At 45.7% G+C, this 13,865-nt stretch overlaps 1 protein-coding gene across 2 annotated transcripts in view; it reads right to left on the reverse strand.

Moving 5' to 3' along the window:
* XYLT1 (xylosyltransferase 1) overlaps window positions 1-13,865 on the reverse strand; it is a 200,345-nt gene that overhangs the window by 84,468 nt on the left and 102,012 nt on the right. The window lies entirely within an intron of this gene.

Genomic DNA, 13,865 nt, shown 5'->3' on the forward strand with positions numbered 1-13,865 from the left:
TTTTTTTTTGCCTATTGACTGTGCTTAATATTTCTTTCTCGTGTTTAAACTGGTACGTAGACAGCAAAGGAGCAGCTTCAGCTGTGCTCACTGATCCCATTACCTGCCTTCTAGATACATAATCCAGGCCCTTGCCATGTAACACTTGGTAGACAAGAAAAAAACCAAATTATCTATACTGTTGTCTGGACAATGCAATACCAAATTATTAATCTGTATTTAGGCAAACTGTAGGCACAAGAACATACGCAAGAAGACGTGCAGGACAGATCAAAAGTGCACAAGGCTTCACAGTACCTCAGCCGTTCCGATGGCCGTTTGCATGGGATCAGTCTTACCCACCAGCCCCGAGGGACAAATCCAAATGCCATCCTGTGGTTTTGCGTCCAGCTCTTCCAAGGCCACACGTTTCCGTTCCTGTAATCCACCACGCGCCTTCTGCGCCCTGAGCACAAACCAGTCCAAGGAAGGCTTGCCCACCTGCAGCAGATGCTCCACACGCCTGTGGCCCTTCCCAGCTCTTTGCCCCAGGACCGAGCCGTCCTGCAGAGCTCTGGGGGCTGAGCGTGCCCCTGGGGACGGCCAGCACCCGAATGTCAACTCACCCCGTTCTGCTCCGTCCCGGGGAAAAGTTTTACTCATCTTTCAACGCAAGCAGAACTTGCTCTCAGTTCTCCAGCCGAACTACTACTATACTTTTTCTTTCCAATAGTTCTTTCCTTTCCTAATCTTAATTCTTCCAGTTTATGGCTCAGTCCTTCTACAGGGATTCATAGCAAATAGAAAGAATAATATCTTTCCTACTTTCAGATATTAAGATGGATCATTATTCCTCCTGATACGTTAGAAGATATTTATCAGTTTGAGTTATGAGGCCTTTCTGACTGTGAAGATTTAAACATCGATTTAATGCCAACTTAAAGACTCCTAAAAGTGTAGGAGATTGCATTAGATAAATAATTTAACAATAAAAGGTATATCAAGGCAGACATTATTGCAACCTTCCACCAATCAATCACCATTTTCCACGTTTATCCAATTTTCATCTCAAGGCTCTGTACATCAAATTGCCTAGACATATACTACACAACTGAAATAACTTCATCATTGAATAAAATTGCATAGGCATTAAAATTCTCTAATATCAAGATAGCTGACATTATGTTAAATATTGGCTTCGGTTCCGTAGGGTAATAAATTCTGACCTAAATCCAATCTTTCATGGATAGCTGATTCATAATGAAAAATTACTGTTTTGTCACTTTACCTTAGGAAATTTACTGTGGAAACTAATACAGCACCGGGCGGTCTTTGAAATACATGATAATTAAAAACACAGTTCCCTTCCTAGCCACCCTGAAACAAAGGGAACGGATCTGTTTCAGTGGAAAAATATCAGACGCACTAATAGCTACCAGATGAAGGGCGCAAGCTGCGGCGGTGCTTTCCCAGGTCCGTAGGGCAGCAGCAGCAGCAATAATCCATCGCTCTGCTGCACGACCGGCCCCGCTTACAGCAGCCAGCACGCACGGGTTCCATGGCCAGGTCGGAGCTGCTGAGCCGCACAGATGAAAATGGAGGGGAAACGTCGCCGAAACTTCTCCTCCCATTTCACGTTTGTGCGTCGCCATGGTGCAAAGCTGGAGGACCGCCGCCGGAGACGTGTTGATGAATTCTGGAAGGCAGAGTCAGGCAGACCGGCCCCGCAGCTGGGCTGCTCTGCTGCCTGCCCTCAGCCCCGGCAAAACTCCCGGGGGCTCAGGCACAGGACTAGAGCTTTTAGTGCTGAAATTAAGTGACTTCAGAGAAAGTCGGTTACCATTTTCCTCCTTAAAGATACTTTTGTTCAGCAAATTCCTTTAGGGGACTCAGAAAAAGCTGTTATTTTGTAAGAAAATGATTTCCAAGTCTCTTGATAAACGATTTAAAATCCACTTAAATAGCAAACTGACACCAATAGCACCACACACCATTTCTGTTCTCCTGGTCTGTACGCGGCACGAGTTGTCCGAGGTGTCCCAACCAGCGTGGGACACACCAAGGACTGACAGCCAAGTTCCGCAGAACTAGCCCAGGGCTTCCCTTCTCGTTAGTGCTTACGCGGTCGGCTTGTGGGACGGCGTAAGGGAGCGTGTTCCTGCTGTCCCTCTTTAGCTCGGAGCTCTCTAATGACTTCTCTGAGTAATCGCATCCCCCGGTGATAATACAATAAGTAGACTTTGAAAAAATATTCTTTTACCATAGAGACAACAAAAGAATCTTTTTTCCTCCTTCTTCTTCTAAATGAGACTTCTGCTTGGATGGATTCGAGTAGAACTCTGAGCCACTCCAAGCTTGCACTGGGGCTCTCTAACACCGCTCTTACTTCTTTCCTAAAATTTTGCAGTCTGCAGCAACAGAAAGCAAACATCAAGAAAAACACAAAGATGATCCCGTCTGCATGTTTGGCAAATTACACCAACAAATGGCCATAAACAATCGAGAGAAATGAAAAGGCGTGAACTTGTGTCTTAACTGCAGCCTTGTCGTTGTAAACGATGGACCTGAATCTAATGGGATTTCTCATTAAGACGACCCAGAAGCGGACCATTTCGAATAGATTTCCTTACTGCTGACTAGGTGAGGAATGCCAGAGATATGCGAAGTCTCTTCGGAGTATTCCTCGGGAGCCTGACAGAAGCGATTTTCCCATTTGCTTTTCAGGGATCTGCTGGTAGAACAGACTCAGAACTGCCATAAAACTTATTCCCAAAATACCGGATGGATGTGCTTTGCTTTGGACCATACACTTCCACTGCCTGGTAAGAGAAGAATCCCCAGCCCTGAATGCCTCTTTTCTTTTCTTGATCTTTGCTTGCTCCTGTAGGAACAAAATTGTCTTGTTTTTCCTCAGTGATCTTAAATTTATGGAGTTCACCTCCTGGCAGAAAACTGTAGAATTATTTACAAAACCACATCAGCTCCAGATAGCCTCCCTCTGCTGTGGCTTGGCAAATCCAGTGTGTGCTATGTAAAAGTCTTATTCACAATGAATCTCAGTAGCTCTATTCACAATTAACCTCAGCCACATCTCTCATTAGCCATTTGCTTACTCTGGCAAGGTGGACAACCGAGCCAGGCTGGGTTCTCCTGCCCAGCTTTCCCTTCTGTAGAGGAGTGCATTCCTTACGATGCTTTGGAATAAGCGACTGAGGAACGCGACCCTTTCTCAGATGGAGAGAGAGAATGACTTTGGATAGATCCTCAAACCTGTTCAGAGACTTACAGATAGATTTGTGAAATTCTTTCAGAGCACCTACACCTAGGTCCCACAGGAAAAGAGAAAGTGCAAATGGGTAAAACATATTACAGAAAATTCCTCTTTCAAAATTCCCTTTTCCTCCCTACTCTTCAGTAAATTGCCCAGAATGAATCACAGCCCACAAATAGGTGGAGAACATGAAAATGCATGGTTCTGTTTAGTCATGCTACTGTCAAGCTCAACAGTATTATGCAGCACAGTAACACACTGCATACACAGAAGCTTTCAGTCTAAAAGTAGCACAGTTTAAAATACTCCACCGCACGGTAAGATCCATTGGCTGGATGGAAACCTTCATTTCCAATTACAAACACAGGTGAGTAAGCAGCGAGACTGCTTAAGCTGCTATTTACAGCTGGTCACAAACAAAGGTGCATTCTCACCAGCCAAGGGTTTCTCTTAAGACTTTTAATGAGTTATACAAATGAATCAAGACTTCAACAAAACACTTCGCCATTAGTTTGGGCAAGAAAGCCTCCACAAAAGAGAAGCAATCACCTTGCAACAAAGAGAGTGATACAAGCAATTACGTTCTAGTTACATGGAGGGCTGCCTTGAACTTCAGTTGAATAGTGAGGTTTCCAATGAGATTTGTAGAAAAAGATCCTTTCGACAGACAGGGGTTTTTTTTGTGGTGCTCCCTGACAAGACCTACAACTGTTGCAGACTGTTATGCCTCAGGGACGACTGGTCATTAAAGTAAGCAAATGCAAGCTGGAGGAATTAGCAAGGAAGTGGGAGATGAGCTGCTTCACGCTGATCCACACCAAGATGATGTGACATCTTTATGGTACCATAAAGATTTCATGTTCAAACTCACAAAGCTGGCCTCCAAACCATCAGCATGACAGAGGTCAGAAGGGTGTCCTCCTGCAAGAATCTCCATTTGCCATGGTAGCGATTCCGCAAGGACTAATGCAAGGCGAGGAGAGCGGTGCCTAAATAAAGGCTGTTGATTCATGAGGACACAGGCGGTTTTTTCTAAACTCCTGGCGTAGCTCAAAGGCAGTATCCATGCTGCTGGTAATAAAAATGTGATTTCACTGAATGTCACTGCCTGTGGAGAACAACATGGTCCCTCCAAAACAGCCAGCGTGAATCTGCGGTAATGGTGAATGGGAAGCCTGAACCCAAGCCTGAACCAAGCCTTGGTGTGCTGACCGACCAGCTCAGTATGGACCAGCCTCTGGCAACCTAAACGCACCCACTCCCCTCAGCCTAGACAAAGTGCATCGTTAGGAGGTAGAAGGGTCTTTCTTCAAATCTTTTAACGCCCAGAAAAGTTGTAGCATCAGAAGAGAAGGGGAATGCAGCCACAGGAGTATGGCCAGCACTCTCCTGGTAGCACTGCCCGTAGAAGACTGCTTTATCACAAGAACAGCAATATGGATAAATTCTGTTTTTAAAGGTAACAAGCGATTCATTCCTGCAGAACAAATCCTACAAATTTCACAATTTGAAAGCACGTACAATCACTATTCAAATTATTTCCAATAAAACGCAGAGTTTGATTTTCCTACAGTATAATTCTGGTTTTCGGCTCTTTTGAGCAACCTGGGCTAATGGAGGGTGTCCCTGCCCATGGCAGGCATTGGAACTGGATGGGCTGTGAGGTCCCCTCCCACCCAAACCAGCCTGGGATTCTGTGATTACATCTCCCACCATTCTTACAGTGACATTCACTGGAAGAAGACAGATGGGTCTGCACCAAACACAAGAGGATGGTAGTGATGCTTCAGCAAGCTCGAGGAGAAAGGACTGAAAAATTCTTTGGGATCCCTGGAGGCTGATGAAAAAACTAGAGAAGGAAAACGATGGACTTTTGCCATGGACCTTTCAGGAGGGCCAGGACATTAAAACCAGTATCTTATTTTATAGTCAAACTGTAAATAGAATACTTCAGAGTTGAAAGTGCATTCAACTAAGCCTGATGGTGACAGCAGTGATACTAGGAGTTGGGAGTACTCCTGTTCTTCCTTACAAAGGTGCCAATCAGGAACAACTTCCTTGACACAAGTAGATGATAATCGAGTGACATATCATGGATATTAAAACAGCGCGAGCGGGGAATCAGGGCTATTCACTTCTAACATGCTCTCAAACTATCAAAGATGAGCATTTATTTGGAAGACTAAATATACATTGAGCAATTTCAAAATCTTTTTCAAGGTTGCCCGGCTACAGATTCTTGTCATTCACTTTTTCTATAGAAGTCATGATTACCCAGGGAGAAAGAAGACTGATGTTTTAAAACTACCTTCCGCATAAGAAATATTTGCAACAGAAACAACTAAATTAGGGTTTGCAGTCTTAAAATGGCATTAATATCCTGTAAGATTGGCTTCATGCCTAGACTGTTGGCATTTTAATTCAGAGTAGATCCCTTAAACAACTTGTCCTCATTTCCAAGGAAAGACATTACAAAACAGCCACTGGTCTCATAAAGCCCAGCAACTCCTGAAATACATCAAATAAATGCACCCTTTCAAAAACCTGCCTGAAAAGAGGTGCTTTCCCTTTAACTATATACTTAATTCTGTAACAAACTGTAAATAGTTAAGGCATCTGTTTCAAGAAGCCGCAAAAGAGGAAAATTCTTTGCCCCACCTCAGGAGGAAGAAATTAAATGTCAAGACTTTCCCCCCCAATTATTTTAAAAGTAATACAGTCAGTGCCACTGACTTCAGACCAAACTCTGGCAGCCTCGAGCTGCAGCTAGTGTGGGGTTTCTGGGACAGGACACTTCCCCATTCTCAAAATAGAAGTCCATCAGCTGTAGACTCCTGTGAAAACAGAGTAATTCTTCGCTAAGTAACGGTACTCAGAAGTGCAACGGTTAGAAAGGCAGAGCAGAATTCCTAGCGAGTCAGCCCCAGCAGCCTCCTCGTGTCTGGGGTGACGTTTTTCAGCCCAAAGCAAAAAGCAAATGTCAAAGTTGCTGTTGCCTGCTTCCAATCAGCACATGACAACGACACTCTAACACAGATTTGTTATGGTTGCAAAGTCAAATTAGGAAAGAATATAACATTGGGGCTGCTCGCGCAACCTTCACTGACGCTCAGTTCATACTACCGTGCGCTTACATGGCACAGCTGCTTGCTTAGCATTGAATAAAAATAAGAGAATTAGATGCTGCATTTCCTCTTAAAGGTCTGTCTGCTAACATCACTGTGATGAGTCTGCTCCAGAGGTCCAACATCTACGCTATATGAAAAAAAGCCATGACTGCCAGTATGGCTCAAGTTTTCCTACTACAGGGTTGCGTTTGGTGATTTGGGTTTGGGTTTTGGGTTTTTTTTCCCCTTGTTCCCTTCCCAGCTCATACCATTGTACCAATAATTTTCTCTAGCCATAGCTGTATTTGACTCTCCCCCCCGACACTCTGTCCGCACGTTTCAGGATCACTGGGAAGTATTAGCAATCACTAAGTACTTTTCTTTCCTCTCTGTACATACACAGTAATCTTTATCAAAATATTCTCTGAGCTTCTGCTACCCTTGTGCTCTCTTCCCAGGAGGTTTGCAGCGAGGACATTCCTCACCATTATCCTCTCCCACGCTTGCCCGCGCTCCCCCGTTAATGCTCCGTAGAACGATACCATTTTCCAAAACAGAGCCTTGGTGAGAACTAGGGCTGCCAACCATAAATTTTCCAGCCCTTCTGCCCTCCATTCCTTGTGTCATGCATTGCTCTCAGCATTTCCTTAAGATGCCATTTGTCAAGAGGTTTTTCTGCAAGTCCGCTGCGCTGCCCGGGACCACCTCTGCAGCCGCCAGACCCACAGGTGAGCAGACAGGCCCCGCGTGGAAAAACGTGAGCAGACAGAGGCATCACATGGGGAAAACAGAGGAACAGCAGTCTGATTCCATTCTCCCACTTCTAAACTTGCAGATGGTCCAGACAGGAATTGTCTGTATTTAAATGAAAGGATTAATTGGCACAGACATCCAACACAGTTTTTCCCTCACTGAATTTCTTCTAAAACCAAAGCTGAAACTACACAAGACAGCGCTGGCAGAGCCAGCCTGTGCTCATAATGGCATGATTTTGGGGAGCAGAATCCCTCAGCTCTGCAACGCCACAAGCTCACCCATCCCTGAGAAACACCAGGCTCCTGTCCTCTAAACTGCAGCCGTCCCCAGAGATGCAGGGAGGTGGCAAAACAATGTCACCCTGTTTTGGGATGCCACAAGGACATTTCGAGTAATTCCAGCTCCCCTACAAGGTGTCTGCAGATCTTCCACACAGACACTTGTCCGGTTTTTGACCCACTGGCCAGATCCAGTTTCTGAGGATAATTCATTCCCTCGGCCCTCTGCCCAGCCGTGGGCAGGGGGAAGCGTTCGGGCAGCTCTTACATCAAGGTTGCCCCATCGCTCCCTTCTAATGGCCAGAGTGCCCCGGTGACCCCACTGCAACGCGGGCACCTGCGGCGGGACGCTGCCAGCACATCCCGTCTGGTGACGGGGGCTTACGTGCACTGGGGGTCCTAGCATTTGCACGCGTTTCATCACGTAGATGATATACTCCGGTCCTCATCCATACAATGAGGTAGGGCCCATCGTCAGCCAAAACAATGAAGTATCTTTTCACTACTTACATCCCAATTTTAACTATCCAAACTTGCACGAGCGGCCACAATAAAAGGTAATCTGAGAATCACTGGCAACATGCATTCTTCCCAAGGTCTCATTTTTCTCCTTACAGTGTCACAGCTTCACTGATTTTATTAGAGTTGGATCTGCTTTACACACGTTAAGGGGAGAGGAGAGACACGCCGCTTATTTCATAAACTCATTTCGCCTAAAATGCAAGCGCTGAATCTTGAAAGGGCCCTTTATAATGAAAGAAGTGCTGGAAACATGGTTTCCAGAACAGAACACAATCTCTGTACACAGTGTAATTACATCTTAGCGTTCTGCAGAATACCAGCGTAGGGCTTAAATGCTATTAATTGTAAGCAGTTTTGTTCCACAGGATGTTGTTCGCTGATAACTACTCAATTAGGGTTATTTTGCAATTAGTCTACTCACAGTAAATTTACTGCAACTGGAGTCATCTGTGGTGCAGCAAATTAAAATGCTGTCTGGGCTGCACGTGCAGTGGCTCTTACATGCTCCTTAAACCGTGTATAGCTCACCGCAGGAATTTTGTCACGCTAACAGATTAAACGTACAGAAAAGCAGCAGCAGCCAATGTCATTGGGAATCCTGAAACCAGGAGAAAAAGGCAAATTTTGGGTTCGATAATCCTTAGATCAAACCCAGTGAGTCCAAAAACGCATTGCCAAAAATGTGAAAGCTGAACAAAGCCACACATTCCTATGTTGCTGCGCGTACACGTGCATACCGAGCGGATGAAATCCCGCATTTGCTTAGTTACAGCTCCCACTCTTTTAAAGTCGTGTCGAGGGTGCTCTCATTTCCACGCCTTGGAGAACTGCTCTGCTCCACCCCGTAAGTATTTGGCATCTTGGTGGCTTATCCTCTCCCTTCCCTTCCTGCAAATCGTACCTCTTTCTGCTGAGTGCTTTGAAGCAGTCAGATTAAAAACATCATAGCCATGCAGATTGCTATTATCTGTGTGTATTATTCAGTAAACAGAGCTCCCGAGCCCTTTTCTCTCAGTTTGAAAACCAAAAGAAGGCTGTGTTTTCTAAAATGAAATGGAAAATTTCCTTCTCAGCAGCCTGTAAGAAACTGAAAACTGTTGCTTCAATGTGCCAGAGCAGCATTATCAATAAGCAACCAGGGAGAAAGCAGTCTAATCTGCAAAGAACTCCTTCAGTGCTGATGAATGATGTGGAATGAGGGTAGCTTGATTATTTTTCTACTTTATTTATGAGTTGGGTTTACCCTGCAGGGATGAAGGTAGCAGAAAACCTGTTTGATTTATAAACTAAGACAAGACAACAGAAGAGCCAAGGGGAAATAAATCAGGCTCACTTGAGGCACTCTGCTTTCCTAGGGACTTTTCTTTTGCCAGAACTCCATCTTAGAAAACACCCCTCAAACCACCTGTTACCTACTTCTGGTCTATCTAGGGCCGCAGATCTGGGTCAAGCACAAACCCAGTTGGGTAATTAATGACAAGGATTAGGCCAGAGTCTCCCCTGGGCATACGGCAGCCTAGGGAAGCTGGCCCAGAGGAGCCTGATGCAGATAGCACCCGGCAGCGTGCCTGCGGTGGCTCACGGACCTGGTGTCAATGACCAGGGAGGAACCGTGCCGCACACCCAGCAAACGTGCAAGGCGAGGGATTCAGAGCTACGAACCACGCGGATCCACGTGGGAGTGAAAAACAGAGAATTCGGGACCGAGTCCAGCCCGTGGGTCAGCAGCTGGGCTTTTTTCATCGCAGAAAGACGACTGCAAGTAGAAGTCACAACTTTAATATGCATGTTGAAATGTGGAGTTGTGTAACTGCAGTGATCTGGGCAGCAACCTCAGCAGTCAGGGTCACAGCAGCCACTCTAAACTGTACTGCCCATGGTAATGAGGGATTCTGCCGGGGGAAACACGGCACGGATCGGGTCACGTGTGCTCTGTCAAAGAGGAGTTTATCCAGGTACAGAGTGAAGCTTATTTCAGAGCCAAGAATTCGCATTGAAACTTCTGCTTCTTCCCAGCACCCCTGCACAAGAGGAGGGCTGTGTATGATGATGGACAAGGAAGGGAGGCACCTGGTCCAGGTCCACCAACGGCTTTGGTGAACAGAAGCGAGTCTGGGACACCAGGGAATCAGTGTCTCCAGTCCAGCCCGTACAGGACCAGGCTGGAGATGGCCCCAGCAGGGAAACAATCTGCCACATTGTCCACAGGCTCCTGATCTCCAAATCATGTCCCTGAGAAGAAATGAACTCCCCAAAGGATGACTCCCTGTACCCTCTCCCCAACCAGCCTGGGACTGGATTTGCCCTTTTCTCATCCGACCTTGTGCTGAACCTACTTCTCCCCTCTTACCTTCACTGACTGCACTTCCCCTCAAAACACACTTGCACAGCCTCCAAACATCCCCCTCTGAGCGAAGGGTGACTCGCAAGCTGCCCTGATCCCAGCCGTGACTCTGGATGAGGCTGCACCTAAAGCCTTTGACACCAGTCCCCTGTTCCGTGGCGTTTCTGCCCTGTTTTCAGGACCAGCTTGTTGGGAGATGCCAACTCACGTGCTCTGCAAGCCAGTTGCCATGTCCCCTTTTGCTGCCTCAGCAGTGTTGTCTCTCTGCAATGTCCTTAGAGCGACTGCAGCCCATGTCCTCTTGTTCTCATGGAAATAACGCCTGCATGTCAAATAGGTAGTAAGCGTGATGCTCTTGGTTTTAACAATCCTTTCTTTTCTACACAGAGGATAGTTACATCTGACTTCCTTTGTCTGTTGCCTTTGGAAACAATAAAACACTTAGAAGAAAAAAACAGCTTGTAAGATCCTGTTCCCGTTGATAACCACTCAAGTGAACGTACCACTTAACATTTATGACAATCCAGCTGGATGGAGTCATGTCCATGATTGATAGCTACACTTAGCAGCTTCGTGGTTTTGATCAGCTGAGACAGGATCTAAGGGGATTAAATGCTGGATGACATCTCAATGGAAACCACAGCTCTGGGAACACGTTTATATGTTGGGATAATGGATGAATGTGCTGCTCCAATGCATAAATATTTATACTTCACAGCTCTGCTGAAAACAGACAGGAAACCTTTTTTCAAAGCAAACTAAGGGAATAGCACTCACATGCTGCATACACAGACAGTCCCCAGATGTCTGACTTTCGCTGACAAACACCATATCGCTTTTTTGATGTGTAAAATGGCAAGACCTCTACCCAGACCTCCCCTTACCAGTGATCCAGGCCCCATCCCTGGCAGTGTTCAAGGCCAGGTTGGATGAGGCTTTGGGCACCCTGGGCTAGTGGAGGGTGTCCCTGCCCACGGCAGGGGTGGCACTGGGTGGGCTGTGAGGTCCCTTCCAACCCAAACCATTCTATGATCCTAACAATGGGGTGTCCTACGTCCCCAAAAGCTGATGGTCAGTGCTTCACAAACATCTCCTAACCAAGTTCAACTCCTTTAAAGGGCCCCTGGAATTGATGAAGACACCTTTGATGAGGGATTGAGCCAGCCTGTGTGTGAACAACAGCAGTATTTATGTTCTGCAGCAGGGAGGAGAGATCTGAGACCACAATACACTTAAACTCAGGCAGTGTATCTTTAACAGGGCTGTAAAAATTAAGGGACCTACCAAGTTATATACATATACGGCCTTCTGGCAGGCTCTGGGCACCTTCAGTTTTGGGGTTCCTGCATGTCTGTCTTGATAGTCCTGTATTCAGACATTTGAGAAATTCTGGATCTCCTCTGCAGGTCTGATGTCCCAACCTGCTTGTGCATTGGCGCAACTCATGTCCCACGCAATACGCTGCTGCTTTAGCACTTCCCCACAGCAAAGCTCCCAAATCTGCTCTAGAGCGACCCAGTATGTAACGCAAGATGTCCAGATTTCCTGCCAAGGAAATCTGGCTGTTAAAGCGGTTAACTCCAGCTGTCAGCATGGGCAGGAGGAAATAACCCTGGGGCAAAGAAAAGTCAACATTTTCCACAAGGATCCATCTGGCTAAGTTGAGACATCCCTCAATTACTCTTTTTAAACAAGCATCACTGCCTGAAATAAAAATCTAAATGAAACTCTAGCTCTGCAAACCTAAAAACTGTAGCCACAGTCTTTTTAGACTTCATTTTTTAATGTGGTATACATCCATTCCTCTTGAGCTGTTACTTAATTCATGTGTATTTTATAATAAAACTGTATTTGGACAACTTCTCCATTTCTCTAGTCATGTTTGTAGCTCCCAGTTTTCCCAGATGTTTTACTGTCTCTTACTACAAAGCAGCATTGTACATACATGCTAAAAGGCTTCAAGTGTAAAAGGTGACACTGGTTTTGGTTCTAAGACCGTGCTACGATCCTGGCTGCAGGACATATGAGATAAATTCTGTATTTAAAAAAGAAGCAATAAATATTTCTTGAGAAGCCTGTTTTTAAGAATGGCAACTGTTTAAAACTTCTGGAAATCACCCTGCGTCACTGGGAAACAGATTACTGGGCAGGGGATGGAATCCCAGGTGTGTGCAAAACCGCGCACAGCTGCAGCGTGCACCCACACGGATGACAACGCATCCTCCAGCTCTCTCCAGGATCTCACTTGCCTATTTGTAGATGTGATGCATTTACCATACACAAGGTATATAGCATGGACGACGTTACCAAGATATGGCCTTGATCACAAAAAGTGTCAGACAGCGTCTGCAAGGTGCTGACCTCCCTCAGCTTTCTCACAGACCAGAGCTGACCCTCCTGTCATTAGAGGAGAAGCAAGGATACCAAGCCCATGCTTATCACAGTACATTCCACCCAACAGGACCTCAGGGGCACCCGGCATACTCCCTGATGCTCAGCCTGTCCTGATGTCTGGTTTTGCTCAATTCTTACCTCTGTGCTATTCTTTTATCTTCCCTTCAACTCGTGCTGCCTTTGCTGTCCCTCTCCCTGCTTCCCACTGAACACAAGCCTTCTGCCTGCTCCATTAATGCTTTATCTCCAATGTCTGCTTAACGATTTTGAGTATTACCGTGATAAGAAACAGAGAAAAACAACAAAAGAGACATGGTAAAAACCAAAACAAAACGGCCACAGATGCACTGGGGTGGGAAATGGGGCACTCACACCATTCATCCTGGTAATACATGTCACCTAAATTAAAAGCCTAAGCTTCCTATTACAGAGAGATGCTCTTGTTTGGAAACATCCTCCAGGGCACCTCCTTTTTTCCACCATCTGTACAGGGATTTTAGCCTCCTAATTTAGACAAAATGGATCCTCCTCCCCCCCACGCTGAAACCACCCAACAGTAACCACTGCTTTGCGATGGTGCAACAAACAGGTAAGCTGTGGGGGTTAGAGGATGTAACTAAATATTCCTAATGAAAGAAATTAAACATCCCCTAAACCCCCTGGCTCACCAGCTTTGCTGCATCATCTCACAGCCAGACTTTTTCTCTTGTTTGCAAAAGTCCCTCTGCACTTTCAGCTGGGACAAAGACATCGGCATATCCTTACGTGCACGGCTGAAGTGCCAATGACAGGATGGGGACTTTGGACTGCTGGATAAACAAGTGCTGCTGCGGGCAATGCTGTTCCTTGATCAACACCTACTTTGATCGACTGAGCAATGCTTTTTTAAATACAAACAACCAACCAAAAAAAACCCCAGCAAAAAAAAAAAAAACCAAACCAAAAAACCCCCAACCAAAACCCATAAGCACTTTACTGTATGGGAAGCTTACAGCTAAATGGATGGTGGCACATGAAGCACTCTTCTTGAAAAGTAAGAAAAGGTCAGCTCACACATGCAAACCGAGAGCAAGCTGAGAGATACCTCATGGATCCGACTGCATGGAGAAACCAAGAGCAACAAATCAAAGCTTGGCTTAGGCAAGCAGAGGTAACCAATTCTACAACAGTGATTTTGCAAATTACTTTTGTTGATTGAAGAACATTAGAAATAG

Source organism: Grus americana, chromosome 15, assembly GCF_028858705.1.
Source record: "Grus americana isolate bGruAme1 chromosome 15, bGruAme1.mat, whole genome shotgun sequence".
NCBI lineage: Eukaryota > Metazoa > Chordata > Aves > Gruiformes > Gruidae > Grus > Grus americana.